General features: G+C 35.2%; 1 protein-coding gene across 5 annotated transcripts in view; it reads left to right on the plus strand.

Moving 5' to 3' along the window:
• LRFN5 (leucine rich repeat and fibronectin type III domain containing 5) overlaps positions 1-16,849 on the plus strand; it is a 346,581-nt gene that overhangs the window by 220,073 nt on the left and 109,659 nt on the right. For all 5 annotated transcript variants that reach the window (XM_072962971.1, XM_072962968.1, XM_015235601.3 and 2 more), the window contains one exon: positions 10,576-10,751. The gene's annotated coding sequence lies outside the window, so the exon portion shown is untranslated. The remainder of the gene's footprint in view (positions 1-10,575; positions 10,752-16,849) is intronic.

Raw genomic sequence — 16,849 nt, forward strand, 5'->3', positions numbered from 1 at the left:
AGCAACATGGATGGACCTAGAGATCATCTTTCTAAGTGAAGTAAGCCAGAAAGAAAAAGAAAAATACCATATGATATCACTCATATGTGGAATCTAAAAAAAAACAAAAAAGACACAAATGAACTTATTTACAAAACAGAGACAGACTCACAGACATAGAAAACAAACTTATGATTACCAAAGGGGAAAGAGGGTGGGAAGGGCTAAGAGGGAGTTCAAGATTTGCAGATACTAACTACTATAAATAAAATAGATAAACAACAGGTTTCTTCTGTATACCACAGAGAACTGTACTCAATATCTTATAGGATCCTATAATGGAGAAGAATATGAAAATGAATATGTGTATGTGTACGTATGACTGAAACATGCTGTACACCAGAAATGGACACATTGTAACTGACTATACTTCAACAATAACACCCCCCACCCCCCAAAAAAAGTTTGTGTTTCATATGCATGGAGCTCAGGGCACGAAGAATGGTGGAAGCCAGATGCTTATGGGCATTGTATGCCATACTAGAGTTTTATATGTGACACATAATTTAATTTGCATTTCATAGAGATAATCATTGTGGTGATAGCAAAATGGAAATACGGAGGATATGTTGTGATAAGACAGGAGCACGGATTCCATTTATGAAGCAATGATATTAATGTGGGTGAGAGACAGTGAAATGTTGAATTACAATGAAGGTAATAAGGAATGAGTGCAAACAGAAACTAGGATGTTAACATTAAATCAAGAGAACCTTACTGATGAGATGAGAAAATTTTCATCCTAATTTTGAGTGTTCATTACCATTAAATTATTGCAATAATTAGTAAGTAGCAGTTTGGAGAACCAGCATATATTTTAATAAGATGATCTCAAAAATGGTAATGTGAAGCCAACATTGATAGGAGTACATGCATATTTGGAAACTATGTCTTTAACTTTCATTTTCATATTTTTTCATATTAAAATATATTTTCTGTTCAGCCTATCCATCTTTGTTATGTTGAGATAAACTTAAACATACATTGTTCTTAGCTCCAAAATAGATTAGAAAAGCGAGCATAAATAATTTACCAATTTGATTCCCACAGTTTAAATTTCCAGTTTATTTTTTATTGCTCACATCTCTTATAGTGCTATCAGTTCTCTTCTTTCTTGACATGACTTAGTTGACATTTCTTGTGCCTCAGTAACTTTTTATATAAATCAGAAAAATGGAGCTGAATGGAAAGGGACTTATAAGGAGTCAGAGATTCTCTATTACAAAGAGTGGCATAGCTTTGTGCAAGTGACTTCCTATATCTGGGCCACAGAAAGGACATCAAATAACAGTGCTATGTGCCTCTAATACTGTTTTGAAGGCCAACCTAAATAATGTGCATGAAAAGCTTTGAAAATAATAAAGTACACAAATGAAATATTAAAATTGTCTCTTATTCTCTTCTGAGCTCAGTTACACCTTGGCAGAACCATTTGGCTAATGCACGTTATCACGAAAGAAGAAAATCAAATTGTGCTCTTGGTTGGAGACTTAAAGTTCACAGAGCTGGTGGCAAATAGTAAATTAATAGTAAAATTCAAATGCACATATTTTTAGAGTTAAAAAGGAAGTTGCAGTTCCCTAGGTCAAATATGAAAATCAGAGACTAGAATATTGAATAATAATTAAACCTCTACCCTCTGCCCACACACGTGTTTGAACAGGAACATACTTTTTGATATGTCCTAAGGAAGAGGTAAATTTTCTTGTTTATATTTAGTCATAAGTATTTTTTTTCTTTCTTTTTGGTGAGGAGGCAGGTAATTGGGTTTATTTACTTATTTATTTTTTAATGGCAGTACTGGGGATTGAACCCAGGACCCTGTGCATGCTAAGCATGAGCTGTAGGCTACCCAACCCCCCATGTCTTAAGTATTTATCACATTATAAATTTAGTTATGATACATACCTGTATTTTTTTTTAATATATCATCACTTTGGAAGAGACCTCTCCAAGCAAAGCCACACTGAGGGTGCAGGAAAGTCAGTTTCCCTTTGAAGAAGGGCCAGCCTCGACCTGGCTGCTTTACTAGAGGACAGTAACATCGGAAGGTATCCTCATGACCTCCTCCCACAACCTAGAATCCCACACAAGAATGTCATCTTTGATATTCACATAGAATGAGCCTTTCAGCAAACAGTGAGTCAGTGCCTCCAGGGCAGCCCATCCTCACGTGGGACTATTCAAATAGCACATTCTTAATATAAAAGTAAAATCCCCATGCAACTCCCATCCATCACTTCCAGTCATGTTCTCTAGTGTTAACACCCCCTTCTCCACCCCCTACACAGGATATTTGAAGGTATCTTCCCTGTGTCTTATCTCTTTCCCAACATAAAATTTCCAGTTTTGTTTTTCAACCGTATTTTATTTGCAGTGGTTGGTGATAGGCCGTACTTTCCTTGAGTGTCTGTCTCCAGACAGGTTTCGCCAGAATTCAGAGACACACTGTTACAGACATGATTTGGTAAGGACCAAATAAGTCACTGCAACAATTGAACTTGCTGTTCTAGATGATCCTTTTCTATTAATGAACGCTGAGACTGCAGCCCTGAAACTGTTGACCCTTAGGATCGTGGAGACAATTAATACCTGAAGTGCATTTCATATACACTGCCTTCAAAGACAGCTCTCACCCTGCGCTGTAATAGTTTAGTTTCTGAATCTAAGCATCTTTACCTTTGGCTCTGTTATATTTCATTTTGACAATCTTGGCCCATCCATTAAACCCATGGAGACATTTTTAAATCCCAGTTTTGTGTCAGTCACAGATTTCACGGATTTAATAAGCACAGTTTCGTGTGTCCTTTTGCAAGTCAGTGTTAAAATGCTGAACAAGAAAAGGCCAAGGACAGCGGGGTTACTCTCTAATGAAATTGTGTATCTGAAAGTGCTTTGCAAACACTTATTTTATATTCATGTTTGGTTCTGTGTCCTTCCTTTTCTGTCTTTTATACATGCTACTTTAGAACTTGACCTTATGGAGAATTCCTTCCGTACAGTCTTCATGGTTTCTTTAACTTTCTTTCGATAATAACCTCTTTGTCATCAGACTCACTTCTAATTGCATCATACAGGTTTGACTTTCAGAGCTTCATTTGCTTTTTGAGTCATTCTTTTCTCTTAGAAACTGCCTCAACAGGTAACTTCTCTGGGTTCTTTAGTAGATGATTTCCCTTTAATTGCAGTTAAAAATCTTCAATTTGTATTTCTTGAGTGTCTGCTGTATGTAGCTCAGTGTGCTTGAGGCTGTCAGGCATACAATTACTCATCTGGTGTTCAGAGAGCTTATGAGCCAATAGGAGAGCTAAGGCACATGATGTACCATTAGCGACATATTATAAGTGTGATGCCTCCTACTCCATCCTCTTAGTTCTTCCCTGTAGTTGTAAATGTGGCTTTAACTCCTCTCCACCCATCCAGCTAAAAGGAAATACTCCTCAAAAATGCTTCTGGATGTTTTCCACACCCATATTGCCTGTTACTATGTTTGCAGTGGTTCCAACTTCTAACCTCTGCGGGGTCTTTGGCTCATCTGAGATTGCTCCAGAATCTTTTTTTAACCCACTGTGAGCGTAATTTACAGTTGCCCAGCAGTTGCCTAGGACTTACACCCTCGTCTTTGACTCATTGACTTTAATCTAATATATTGCTTTAATGTTTTTATTGTGACCATTAAAAAGTATGCTCAGTCCATCTACTTACATGTTTATTTATATACTGTTCTCATGCTTGTGAGGGTGTGCATTTTTTCTTTATGCATATATGCATAAAGTAGATATTTCTAATACACTGTGTACATGTATATATACATATATAGGTATTTCTAATATACTCTACATGTAGTATGCCTGTGTGTGAGTTGAATTTACTTTGACCATAAATTCACATTTGGATTTATGAATTTCAAGTAGATTTATTTTTAATATAGTTTATTTAACACTTTGAATAGAACTCAAAAATAATGAATTAAAAACAAAGAAACAACCACCACCACAATAAAAACACAGGATGATTCCTGTCTACACATTCAGCATTTTCTCCCACTCTTTTAAACCACCTCACATTTCCCAGGCACCAGAAATCCACACTTTCTTTTACTTTTTGGCTAATAAAGTTAAGAGTAAATAGAGATTTTACTCAATCTCAGCCCAGCAGGACATGCAGCAGTGGGATACTTTACCATACCATGTTCGTGGTGCAAAACCTAACTCCTCTTCCTTATAACAATGCCACTGATGTGTTTTATATCTAGCAGCTCAAAGCAAGCAACAGTTCAGTACTTTTCATTACCTAAGGGATTTAAGTGTTTTGGGGCTTGGGGGGTTTTTTGTTTTTGTTTTTTTAGTTTTCTTGGAGACAATGTATTCAAGATGTGGTTTAATAAGAAACAAATAATTCACAGCAATTGTTAAACTTGATGTTCTGGATATTCCTTCTCTGTTAATGAATGCTGAAATTGCAGCTTGATACTGATGCCTCAGAAGGGTTGCTCCAAGGCACATGATGTACCACTATGTGGGTTCACATGCAGTTGTGAGAAATAATACGGAGACACCCCCATATACACTACACCTAGTTTCTCCCAATGGTGCGTATTGCAGAACTGTAGTATAATATCTAGTATCTCAACCAGGAAACTGACATTGCTCTAATCCACTGACCTTATTCAGATTTTACCAGTGTTACATATACTTGTATGTGTGTATGTTTATTTTTCTAAGTTTCATCACCAATGTAGATATGCATGAACACAGTCAAAATACAAAACAGTTCTATCACCATAATACCTCCTGCTACCCCTTTGGAACCACAACTGCCTCCCTCCCCCATCCCTAACTGCTATCCATTATGTTGAATTTTAAAAGAAGAAGTATACTCATGTATTACTTGTATAATGAATATTAATAGGCATATGGGACATGCACTTTCTCATCTGCATATTAAAAATGATCTGGTTTCTACAGATTTCTGCATGAGTCAGAATTCCGAAATGAGTACATGATATAATATACATGTTTTGAAATCCTATTTAAATGTGTTTTTAAAGATTTTTATGTTTAGGGGATGTACAATATTGTGCTTTCTTTGTGCAATCATTTCTGATTTTACCTGCAAGAGATGAGGTGGTGGAGGGAAGGAAATAATGAAGGGAAGTTGAGAGAGGGAGCCAGGAAGAGAGGTAGAAGGGATGGAGGGAGGAGAAGTAGGGGGAATTGAGATCTGCTCAATTAAGGGCCTAAGTAAACTGATGCATCATTGAGCAAAATGGTCAGCGACCAGATGAAGATACAACACCAATACTAGTGTGGACTAATATTAAAGACATGATAGCTCATCCTGATACGAAGTTTTGTTGGTACCCTGAAGAAAGAAGTGGCAAAGTCAGGTTGAAATAGGCAGAAAAGAGGTTGAAATATAGAGGGTTTTATATAAAATATACAACTCTTTTATTTTGCAAGTTACAGTATTTGAGCATGTGCATTACACACACAAGTGGGGGCATATGTGTAATATACAAACAACATTCACAAGGACTGTGATTTAGGTATTATTATAACCATCTTAAAACTAAGAGACAAAAGTTTTAAGTAAATCAGAGTCACAGAAGACAGAAGGAGGAAATGGGGGGGGGCAGGAAAGAAGAAAGGAGTGAGGCAAGACAGAAGGAAACTGTACATAGATATAGATGGTTAAACATTGTATCAATAAGATCATACAGGTACTCTCTTTTATTTGGAAAGAATCATTACCAAAGTGATACACTGACGTGCAGATTATGTGACCATAATATCTGGCTGCTGACTTTTGCCAGTTGACTAAGAGTAACAAGAATGTCACATTTATTTTTCTGTGTATTCAGGGGAATAGAGCAGCCCTGACATTTATGTGGTCAGAGCAGACCATGGTCTAGGACAAGAAGAAGTGAAAAACAGTTCTCTCACTTCACCAGGGGATGAAGATGTGCCACTCAGGGTTGTCATTTAGAAAACAAAAAAAAAAATGTTTCCTGAATTTGAAATCCAAAGACATTTCAAGGAAACTTTTAAGAGAGAAAATTTATCTTCTGAAGAATGTATATATTGAAGTAGTTTTTTGTTACCATTTTGGATTATTTTGATCCTGTCATGTAAGAAAATATTAGTTATGCAAGGAAACTTGCATATTAATTAGCTCGATAATCTTCATCAGGCCTTACTTTACATTTCTTTTATTTGTTTTTGTGCAAGAATCTTGCAATTACAATCTAGTAAAAAGACTTTTTTTAATTACAGTCAAATTGGGATAATGCATTGGTTTCTTCACTTAGTTATTAATTTAGTATTTGTTGTTTATAAAGAAAAATCCATTATTTTAAATTACATCATGAAACTTAGTGAATGAGTTTGTTCCTTAAAAAAACAATGCAAATCCAACAACCACCTCTACCCATCCTCTGCCCTTTCCAAAAAAGCCCTTCACCTTGGGTTGTATCGTATTGAAATTAAGCATACCTGAAGTTATTTTCTTGAGCTGTTATACAGGAAATTACAAATGCAGTAATAAAATTTGTAGGTCACTAAGATTTATGTTTTATTTAACTGCTGAACTCTAGCTATTAGAGGAAAGGAATGATTAGTTGTTCTCATTTACAATGTGACATTTACATTAAGCAGTCAATGCTCTAGTGGTGCGTTAATCTATTTATCATATGATCCTGGATGTGCATAATAATTTGTAAACATTGTCCTATAGCTAAGTACATGGTACTACACTCTTATCCAATAACGCAAATGCATTTCCATATTCAATCAGCACCTCTAATTTAATTTTTAAATTAGGTTTATCAGTACTGATGATGAGGGAAACTTGCTTTAGTAGTAGTATTTATATGAATCCTCCTGAATATTTATGCATTTTAAAAACTCATTTATGTGAAGTAATTTCCAATTTTAGTCTATATTTCTGGTCTATTTTTTCAAACTATTTGTCTCAATAACATTCATTTTTAGAGCAGTGCACTAGAGATCATGGTCATATTATGCCAAACAATATATTATATGATTATTATGAATTATTATAAATGAATTGCAGTGAAACCATAGAATTCATTTATTCATTTATTTCCAAACAGCTGGCTTTTGCATCATGTAGCTCAAACATCCGGATGACTAAATGTTTACTTTTTAATCATTTTTAATACAAGGTAAATATAATTAAGGAACAAATGTAAAACACGTCCCTCAGGTTATTTTGCACTACTAGAGATAAGATGGAGAAAGATCAGTGATGATACCATTCGGTGGATTCATAATTGTTCAAATACTGGATCTTTAAATTGAAAGGAATACTTAAGATTATGTTACTTTTATCTTCAGATTTTTTACGGGTTTCTCTAGTGTTCAATGGGTTAAAACTTAGGATAGCCTTAGGAAAAAGTTCCTGAAGGAAACAAAATTATTGCATGGCTACAGTGAATGAAGCACCATGGCTGGTACTTTCAGATAGACTATGTTTTAAAATAATTACAGCTTTTTGTAGTATTGTTTTTTCATTTTAAAAGCAAAAACTGAGGAATACTGTCATAGTTAGGATTCCATCCCAGGTTCATAGGCCTTTAAAGTTCTGCCTTTACTGATAGTGAAATTCAAATCAAAATACATGTTCCAACTACTGATGGACACTTAGCAAAGGCATTGTAGAGAAGAAAGGACCACTACGAGCTGGCAGGGGTCATAACTCTCAGTTATTTAAGAGCTATTCCCTAATAACTTCCAGAGTTTTGCCTGTGTTTCCTGAGTTCTTTTGGAGTTTAATATTGGCATCCAAGATAATTGCTAGAGGGAGAACCATATTTCTTGGGAATCCATGTACATAAACAATAACAGTTGCCAAATTTTCTAAGACTATGGAAGAAGGCCAATACAGCAACAGCTTGGAACTAAGGAACTGATCCGAATTTCTTATAAGATATTTTATTTGAACATACTATCAGGAAGAAAAGGGGATCTTTGTAAGACTGCACTGGAGAATTGCTTAATTAGAATCCCAATCTAAGATCTCCTGGCTTTGGCACTGCAATTACCAAAATATAATGGACTAAAAACAGAGAGAGAAATAGCATCTTATTTGGATTTGTCTACTATAGAATCTATAATGATTTTTTGAAATCTTCACCTACATTGTAAGATACAAGATTGATTCGGAGTGAGATAGCCCTGGTGAGACCTCTAGCTGTCCCTGAGACTAGCTCTATGGTCTCCCTTAAGGTTTCTTGCTTTATCTCTCCCCCTGCTTTTTTGTTTGTTTGTTTTAATCACATTTTGTAGAAATATGTATTAATCTCATTTGATTCTTAAGAGAATTAATTTGAATCACACATGTTTTTTGGTAGCTGGCACGTGGTAAGTACTTAATAGAAGATACTATAACAAAAAAGTGTTACCATTAATAAACTGTGTAATCATACATAAAAAGAAGTTTCCCTAGGGAATTTGAATTAGATAGGATTTTATCAGTTACTGTTCTCTTCATGTTACAATGAAGATGTGGAAATACTGTTGATCATCAGTCTCTTTTTTTTTTTTTTCCTTTTTCTTTTGGTTAGCATAATGGTTAGAAATATTTATGCCCTAATATCATAATACACTAATATAAAGCATAGTTATAAATTCAAATGTATTCTTGCTGGTGTAAAGTCTCCCTCTTTACTACAGAGAAGGGATCATAATCAGAGTTTCAAAAACAATGAGATTTCTTGGGCTAAACATTTTAGTTATTTTCTAGTTAAACATTTAGTTCTAATAAAACATTTTAATTCTTATTATACTTACACTGGGAACTTAATATTCCATTCATTCACATGTGTGCATAGATACATATGTATGGACATTGATTATATCATTTTGTCATAAAATCCTGGAAACTTGATAATTTTCAGTCGGGACATAATATGAGCAAATTATGTTGTATGCATATGACAGATATTGACTGATAGACTGGATGAGGTTGACAACAAAAGACAGAATTTGGACACTCTCTATGACATTAAATAAAAGGAACAGGACAAAACAGCATACAATATTCTTATATATGTATAAAAATCTACACATACACACACGCTTATATATGGGTGAAATATTTCTGAAATGTGAAATTGGTTCTTTCGGAGGGGGTATATCTTGCTTTAATGAGTGATTTACCATTGGATTTCTTATATTTTTATCATGTATATATAAATGTGAGAATTAGTTTAAAATACCCATGGAAGGAAATAAATTAAAAGGTAAACAATAGGTATCTCATGTGATTGATTTGTATCCATGTGTGGGGGTTATGTCTGAGATATTCTATAATTGTATAACAACATCTTTCTTTTATAATACATATAAATTTCAAAAATAGGTAGCATTGGTTGACAGAGTCAAAAATAATATGAAATAAATAAACTATAATGTACTTTTATTCAAGTTTGCCATGTGGCTGTGCACTGATTTTTAGCATTTCTGAATAAATTCAGTATTAACTTAGCAATAGTTGAACTTTTCTTTTTAAATATAGTTGAACTTTCTTTTTAAATAAAGTCCTAATTAGTGGGTATCTCAGGATAAATACAATCACCTTCTTAAATTTTGGCTTTGTAAGATCATTCACACATCTTTACAAATGAAGAGAGCAGAGACTATAAACTAACCCTGATTCATCCTTGGATCATCTTCTTTTTTTAATCCTTGTTCTTTGGAATTGTATTACTCCTCAAACTTGCTTCTGCAGATAAAAAAAAGTCATAGCCAAAGTAAAATCAAAATGCTTTTATTCAAGAACATTTTTTAAGAACTTAGGCTATTTCTATATGAAAAATGACAGTGATTGAATATCAGTTGGCACTATTATATAGATCTTAGGGGAGGGAAAGTTAAAGATTGTGTCTCATAGATCTTCTAGGTCAATTATTAGTTAGATTGACACGGAACCCTCAGAAAAAGGTAGAAATTAGCAATCTTCTGGGTGAAGTTAAAATATAAATGGCATGTCTGTGGATTTCCTTTATAGACATATGTATTGAAATAAATGGATTTCTTTATTTAAGAAAAAATAGGCCATATGACAAAGCTATTAACTCCATGAGGGCAACACTTAGGAGACTCACTCAATTGCTGTAGCCCCAACATCAGGTATCTGGTACTTAGTAGGTGATGACGAGCATTTGTTGACTTTATGCAGTTTATTTAACAATAGCCTGCAAGTTGAATTCATTGAAATATGAAGAAAATTGAAATGATTTATCTTTTGATTGTTTAAATCATTTTCAATTATAAGATAATCAAACATCCAAAAATGAAAAGCAGAATATTGACGTATATATTGGAATCAGAGCTTAGTGCTTATTCCACTGGAATGCCTTATTATGCAAATCTATTTAAATTCTCTTTAGTGATATTCCTGATATAGTTTGAGATTGATCACACACTTAACAGCAACTGTATTTTTCAAAGATACCTCATAAGCATATTTTGATATGCTGATGTACTTCTTTTGTGCTTGTCTCCTTTGAAGAGTCCCTGTAACCATTCTGCCAGGTGTTGGGAAGATATGCAGTAGCTGAGCATCCTTACTTCTGACCCCATCCTCAATATCAACTTTGGAGATGGTTTCACCCTGTCGGTCTTCTGCAGCAGCCGGGCAGAGTGCTGACTCCTTCTCAGCGGTGAGGAACTCTTCAGGCTCCAGAAGTAAGTTGATTGTATTCAGTTTGATCATTGCCAGTGAGTTTAAAAACCCTGAGGGGAGGATAATTAGAAATCTTGCAAATTAATGTACAAATGAAAAACCAGCATTATTCATCACAGATTATTTCATTTCTTTTCCGAGTCATATCTTTCTGGAGATGCAAAGTCTACCACATTTTATGTTGATAACCTGTATCATTGTGGAATTTTCAGATTTTTTTCCAAGATTGTATCGCGTTACTACAGATTTGCAGCCTAGAGGGACAAGGGAGAGATTAAAATAATGTCTGCACATTATTTACAAATTAATAAACAAATTCAGAATGACCAATTATTATATCAAAGTTGCTTGACTAATGAGCTGTGAAGATAAAATAAAATCCAGTTTTTTTGATTCTTAAAAATCAAGTTCTCTCTCCAGGACTGTGATCTCTAGTGCTACATGGAGGGTAAGGGACTGCTACTAGAAATAGCACTTTTTCTGATTGGTTGATTTACTGAATGACATGTCCTCTGTGGCACTGAAGGAGAGTTACGGCAGCCTATAAATATGCATACTGGAAAACTAAGGAAAAGGGAAATCACATGTAGGAAAATGAAATCAGGAAACATGAAGAGGCTACAAACTGTATAACATAACGTATGCCACCCAAACCCAAATTCCCAGCTACATGTTTATCTTCCAATTTCTAATTACTGGATAATCTGGTGTCTCAATTACGTGGCTATTTATATTCACAGAATTTGAAAAGTAAAGATAATTTATTTGGCAAAGTTTAGACTCTCCCACTCCACATGTACGAATCTATCATTTTACTATTTTTCTAGCTTACTTGGTTTTAATTTGACATGTTTCCTTTTTCCCTTCTGCTAAATACTTGACAAAGGCATCTCTTCCTGCTCTTAAGGATTTATTTGTATCACAATGTGACCACACAGAAAATGATTATGGGTGCATTTTTATAGAGCACAGAGGTTTGGTAGAGACTAGACTGTCTACCGGTAATTAGATGCTTAACAATTGAAATTGCCTTGAAAGAAGTGGGTAGGAGATAGTTAACAACCTTAGTTTTATTTTGCAACATATTACAGCTTAGTATGGCAGCGGCAGACTGGTCTGTGTCCTTAAGGGAACATAAGAGACTGTGGTTAAGGATTTATTTCTGAATCATGGAGCTACCTTTCTATACAATTTAAAACAGCAGTGTGTTGTTCCTAGTATACTCAAAGTAATATTGAAGGGCTACTTTTAAGACATAAACAAAAGGATGTATTAGGTTATATTGAGGTTACTTCATTATAAGTGTGGCATAAAATCGTGAGTCTGAGAATGCAGAAGATAGATTACAAAGCATTATTTTAGTGTAGGTTTTTCTATGTATATTTTATTACCTTGTACTCCTTTCATACATGATTTATTCATTTCTCTTAAGAATTGCTTTCATGGCTTTTGTCCTTGAGCTCTTTATTAAATAAAACAACTTGAGGAAGATAACCTAAATTTTCCATCTTTTACTCTTAAAGAAATTGAGGACTTTGTCGAAGCCTGAGGTGATCTTACACATTTAGAAGATGTAGAATGTATGGGATTTATTTCTTAAAGGCAACCCCACAAGAAACTCCAGAGATTTTATCTACCCAAACAATTAATTAGATAAGTAATGAATTTTTGTTTCCACGGTGAAGGCTGACTTTTAGAAGACATCTGACTTTATGAAAGCTTTTAGCAAAGGAAATATATTTACTGATATAGATCCCCTAGTGTAAATCACAAGACTTAGTGATTTCAACTACATTTTCATTTAGTAATGGCTATAATCAAGGCCAAAGGATTTACTTAATTAACCTAGCAATAGAAGGCTAAACAGAAATAATTTATATATTGAAAACGACTCTTCTGAGTTAATGCTTAATTCAATTTTTTTAATTACCAGTCCATTAGACTGTAAAAGTAGAACCTTTTTTTCCCTTTTTATTTTTCCTTTGGAGTCACATTAGGCTGAAAATCTTGCATGGAATTAATCACCCTTAAGAAAGAGAAACTAAATACATTCCTAATTAGGTTCCTCAAATTTCAAATAGCTCATTGAAAATTCATAGCACACCCATTAAAATCCCTTTACAAACCTAAATGGGATGCTGGGAACTTTGCTAGAGAAGGCAGTGAATGGAGAAGTAGTAAAATAAGGAGGCAGTGAGATGCCCACGTGTTACTAGCGCAGGACAGTGGAGGCGGGGGTGGTGGTCAGGGTGGTTATTTTTCTCACTGTGGCAATTTTCAATTAGTCTTGGCCAGAAGTGGTACTTTGGTCTGTTTCTGCTGTTTTTGTTTAGCTAAAGCATAGATAAGTTTGAAGAATAAACAATGATATCTGAGGAGGAGATGTGCATGCCTGTGTAAATACATAGGTATGTATGTATTTATCTAAAGATAATTTACTATACACATAGCAGCTGTGATAATCATTCTACAAGGCCAGCATGCCTTCTAAATATAAAAGTATCCCTAATGACATTAAATGTGTAATATTTAAAATACTTTTACTTTTCTGAAAAAAATTCCCTTATCCTTAAGGCTTGTAAATTATCAGCTCTTGTTACATTAATTGCCAGTGGCTCATCCCCTTACATATTATCACAATAATGACCAACATACTATCATTTGACTCTTTCTAGTACTTTTTAACAAACATTAATTTATTAGATTTTTATACTGTTTCTATGAGGTAGTTTTAAAAATATGAATATGCTCTCAACCAGATTTTTGATGCTTATTATCTTTATGTATATATGTATATGCTTGAAATCATTCCAGATACTTGAGCTCCAAAAACAGAGAGAGAGAATTAGGGTTATTGATAGGACAAAGTAGTATGCTAACTATAAATGCTTAAGTGGTCACATGAATTAGTGTCAGGAATCCTGACAGGTAAGAGCAGAGAGCAGATGCGTTATATCATGCAGTGCTCATTTTAAAAAGCAGAGAGAATAAAAAATTCTCAAAGAAAGCAAACTTCATGATGACTCTGACTTATTTATGTTCTCAGTGCCAGTCAATTCCAAAGTGATATATCTAATTACCTAAGTGCCTTCATTTAACACATGGCCAACTAAGCTCTTGGCCAGCTTTACAAATACACGTTTTTGATATTCTTGACATCAAAATGACATCATCATATACCAGAAAAAATAAGAATCATCTTGTCACCTCTCTTCCCCATTCCACAGTCCCATCACCTAATCTGGTCATATTTACCTACAAAAATAATTTCTTGAATTCATCCACTTTTTTCTCTTTGGGACCATCAGTACCTGGTCCCAACTACCATAGTTTCTCTCCTGAGCTACTCCAGAGGCCCAGTTATCTACTCACATCCACTGATGCACCTATTTTGTCCTTGAGTGGCCAAGAGAGCTTTACAAAATACAAAACTGAGATAACATACCTCTGTAAAGACCATTTCTCTTAGAACACAGACCAGGTTTCTTATCATGGCTAACCATGCTCCCATGGGTTAGCATTTTTCTCAGTATCTCCACCTTACCTCGCACCACACTCCCTTCCTTCCCTGTGTTCCAGATGCAGAGGCCTTTCAGTGCGTCTTCCTCATCACGTGACCTTCCACTGAGGTCTGCACAGAGTTGTTCCTCCCTAATCGGATCACCAGTCCCATCCCCTTTTTGCTTGGGATCTCAACACAGTAGTTGCTTCCTGAAGGAAGCCTTTCTGGCTCCTCCTGACCAGATCATTTCCTTTTGTTACATGGTCTCACTGCACCATACAACTGTAATTCATTAAAATGTTTTATCTCTTTGTGCAGTTCTCTGACTAATTTGATTTCCAGATTATAAGAACTCTAAGATCATATTTATGTCCATTTTTCTCCACAGTGAGACCTCCTTTTTTTTCTCTTTAGGTGCTGTGAACACAGGCATAGAGCCTTTCTCTTTCCCTCCTTCTCTCTCTCAGTCTGCATGTGTGTGTATATGTGCTTGTGTGTATGTTTAGAAAAAAAAAATCCCTGAGATCTGAGAAAAATCACTGGAGTATCAGGGAGAGAAAATTGTAACAGACAGGAAATGTTACTGGAAAATTGGTGCTTAAATTTTGCCTTTCTACCAGCTTGGTTTTGTTTTGCCTTTCATTAGTGATTATGGAGGCAGTTTTCCTCACAACTGCCATGGCTTTTGTTTTAAAGTTCCAGAAATTTTAATTTTAAAATTCCGTGATTTTGCTGACAAGAACCAGACCTCTTTATTTCTAGAACCAATAGCATTGCAAGTAGCGGCATAAACTTGTTTTACTTCTATACTGATGAGGGTGAATGTTAAATATGGATGCTCCAATGTCTACAGATGAGTATTCAATCCAAGGCACTGGTTGGTAAAATATAGGAAGCTTCCTTCATTTAAAATATGAGCATTCTTTTGCTTTTATTTTAAAAAAGAAAGATTCCAAGGACAGCAACTGGATCAAAATTTCAAAATACCAACTATTAGATCTCTTCATTAGCTTCCCCTGTTGTCTCCTGTTGTCAGAGCTTGACCCTGTTTTTTGCAGGTACCCCCTTCACAGAGGGTGTCTGTTTTTCCAGTGTCCTTATTACTGCCCCCCCCACCTCCCTATCTTAGTCTCATTACCATTCTTCAGGGTCTTGTTTTTCGATGGGTGTTAGATTAAGACCCTGTTTTTGCCATTACAGAGCAGGTACAGATGAATCCAACTGAAATGTGTGTCTGAAAAATAATTATAGATCAGTAGGAGAGGTAAGAGTATTGTAATGCAGAAAGAACTACCAGAAGATAAATAGTGAAGGAAAGCTACAAATTGTCATTAAGCTCAGTGGAAAAAGTAAGTGGAGAAAACTCAGTGGAGCTTACTTACATCTGAAATTATGCCAATAAAATTCTTATTAAAAATAGAATTCGTCTGGGCCTCAGAGATAGGTTTCAGCCTTGGACTGGTGTTATTAATGTGCTGATGTGTCGTCTCATTTAGGTAAAAATTTCAGAAGGAAGAGAGATAATGCGCAGTTCTCCCCAAAGCCCTTAAGTACTGACACCCAAATTAAAAATGCCTTAGCTGACAGTACTTGATGGAGAAAGGCCTCCTCTCTCCCTGCCCACTGTTAGTGTTGGCCCTGTGGGTTGCTAACATTATTGCTCTTACTCTGAAGGGTCCTGGGAGGAGGTCTGAATACCTGCTTTGCTTTAGGAGATAATGATTACTTTACATTTAGGACCAGAAGAGATTGATGTCATGTGGAGAGTACTCCTGGCAACTGAGATTAGATATAAGGCAACAATCTTAATTGCAAAGCATTGGCTATGAAACCCATTGGAAAAAAAAAATCCACTTTGTACAGACTCAACCTAAGTTATTATCCCAGTTGTTGTGATGAGCGCCCTGGGCCACCGACTATGCACTAAGCCTCCCTCATATAACCACGGCTGTACTAGGGGCATTCTAACATAGGTCAGCTTTAGAATTCTCTGGGTAAACTGAGGCATCTCTCTGTCAGTATTAAACAGAATGTGGGAGACTTTACAGCAAGGAAAAAATGGGCAGGACAAAAACTTCTCTTAGAAAAAAAAAAATCATGATTTACCGTGGGGAGAAACTCACAGACTGGATGAAGCTGTGTGTGCTGTATTGATCATAAACACTAACTGAATGTTGCTACTGACTTACAGTAGGAAGGGAGGAAACAGGGAAATGTGTAGTTACAGCTACATGGAAAGATAAGTGAAAATCAAGGACTTTATACACATAACATTACTAGCTGAAAACATTATAATATAGGAACACCTAGAGACTTGAGTTTGAAAACTCCTTACTTATATAATACACTTAAGTAAGATGTATTGACACAAAAGTATTTAATAATCTAGAATGTTTAGGAACCTCAGTGGTGCTGAAGATATTTTATTATGGAGAGGGAAGGAATAAAGCACACCACTGGGGATGCAGACAAACAGGATGTGATGTATGAATTTATCTCAAATAATAATCCCTTCCGTCACCCCTGGTTACGTATGTGAAGCTGGATGATGACCATGGCCTTGCAGGATGGTAGCTTGGTCTCATTTGTCTGATTAAT

This window comes from Vicugna pacos, chromosome 6 (genome assembly GCF_048564905.1).
Source record: "Vicugna pacos chromosome 6, VicPac4, whole genome shotgun sequence".
Lineage (NCBI taxonomy): Eukaryota > Metazoa > Chordata > Mammalia > Artiodactyla > Camelidae > Vicugna > Vicugna pacos.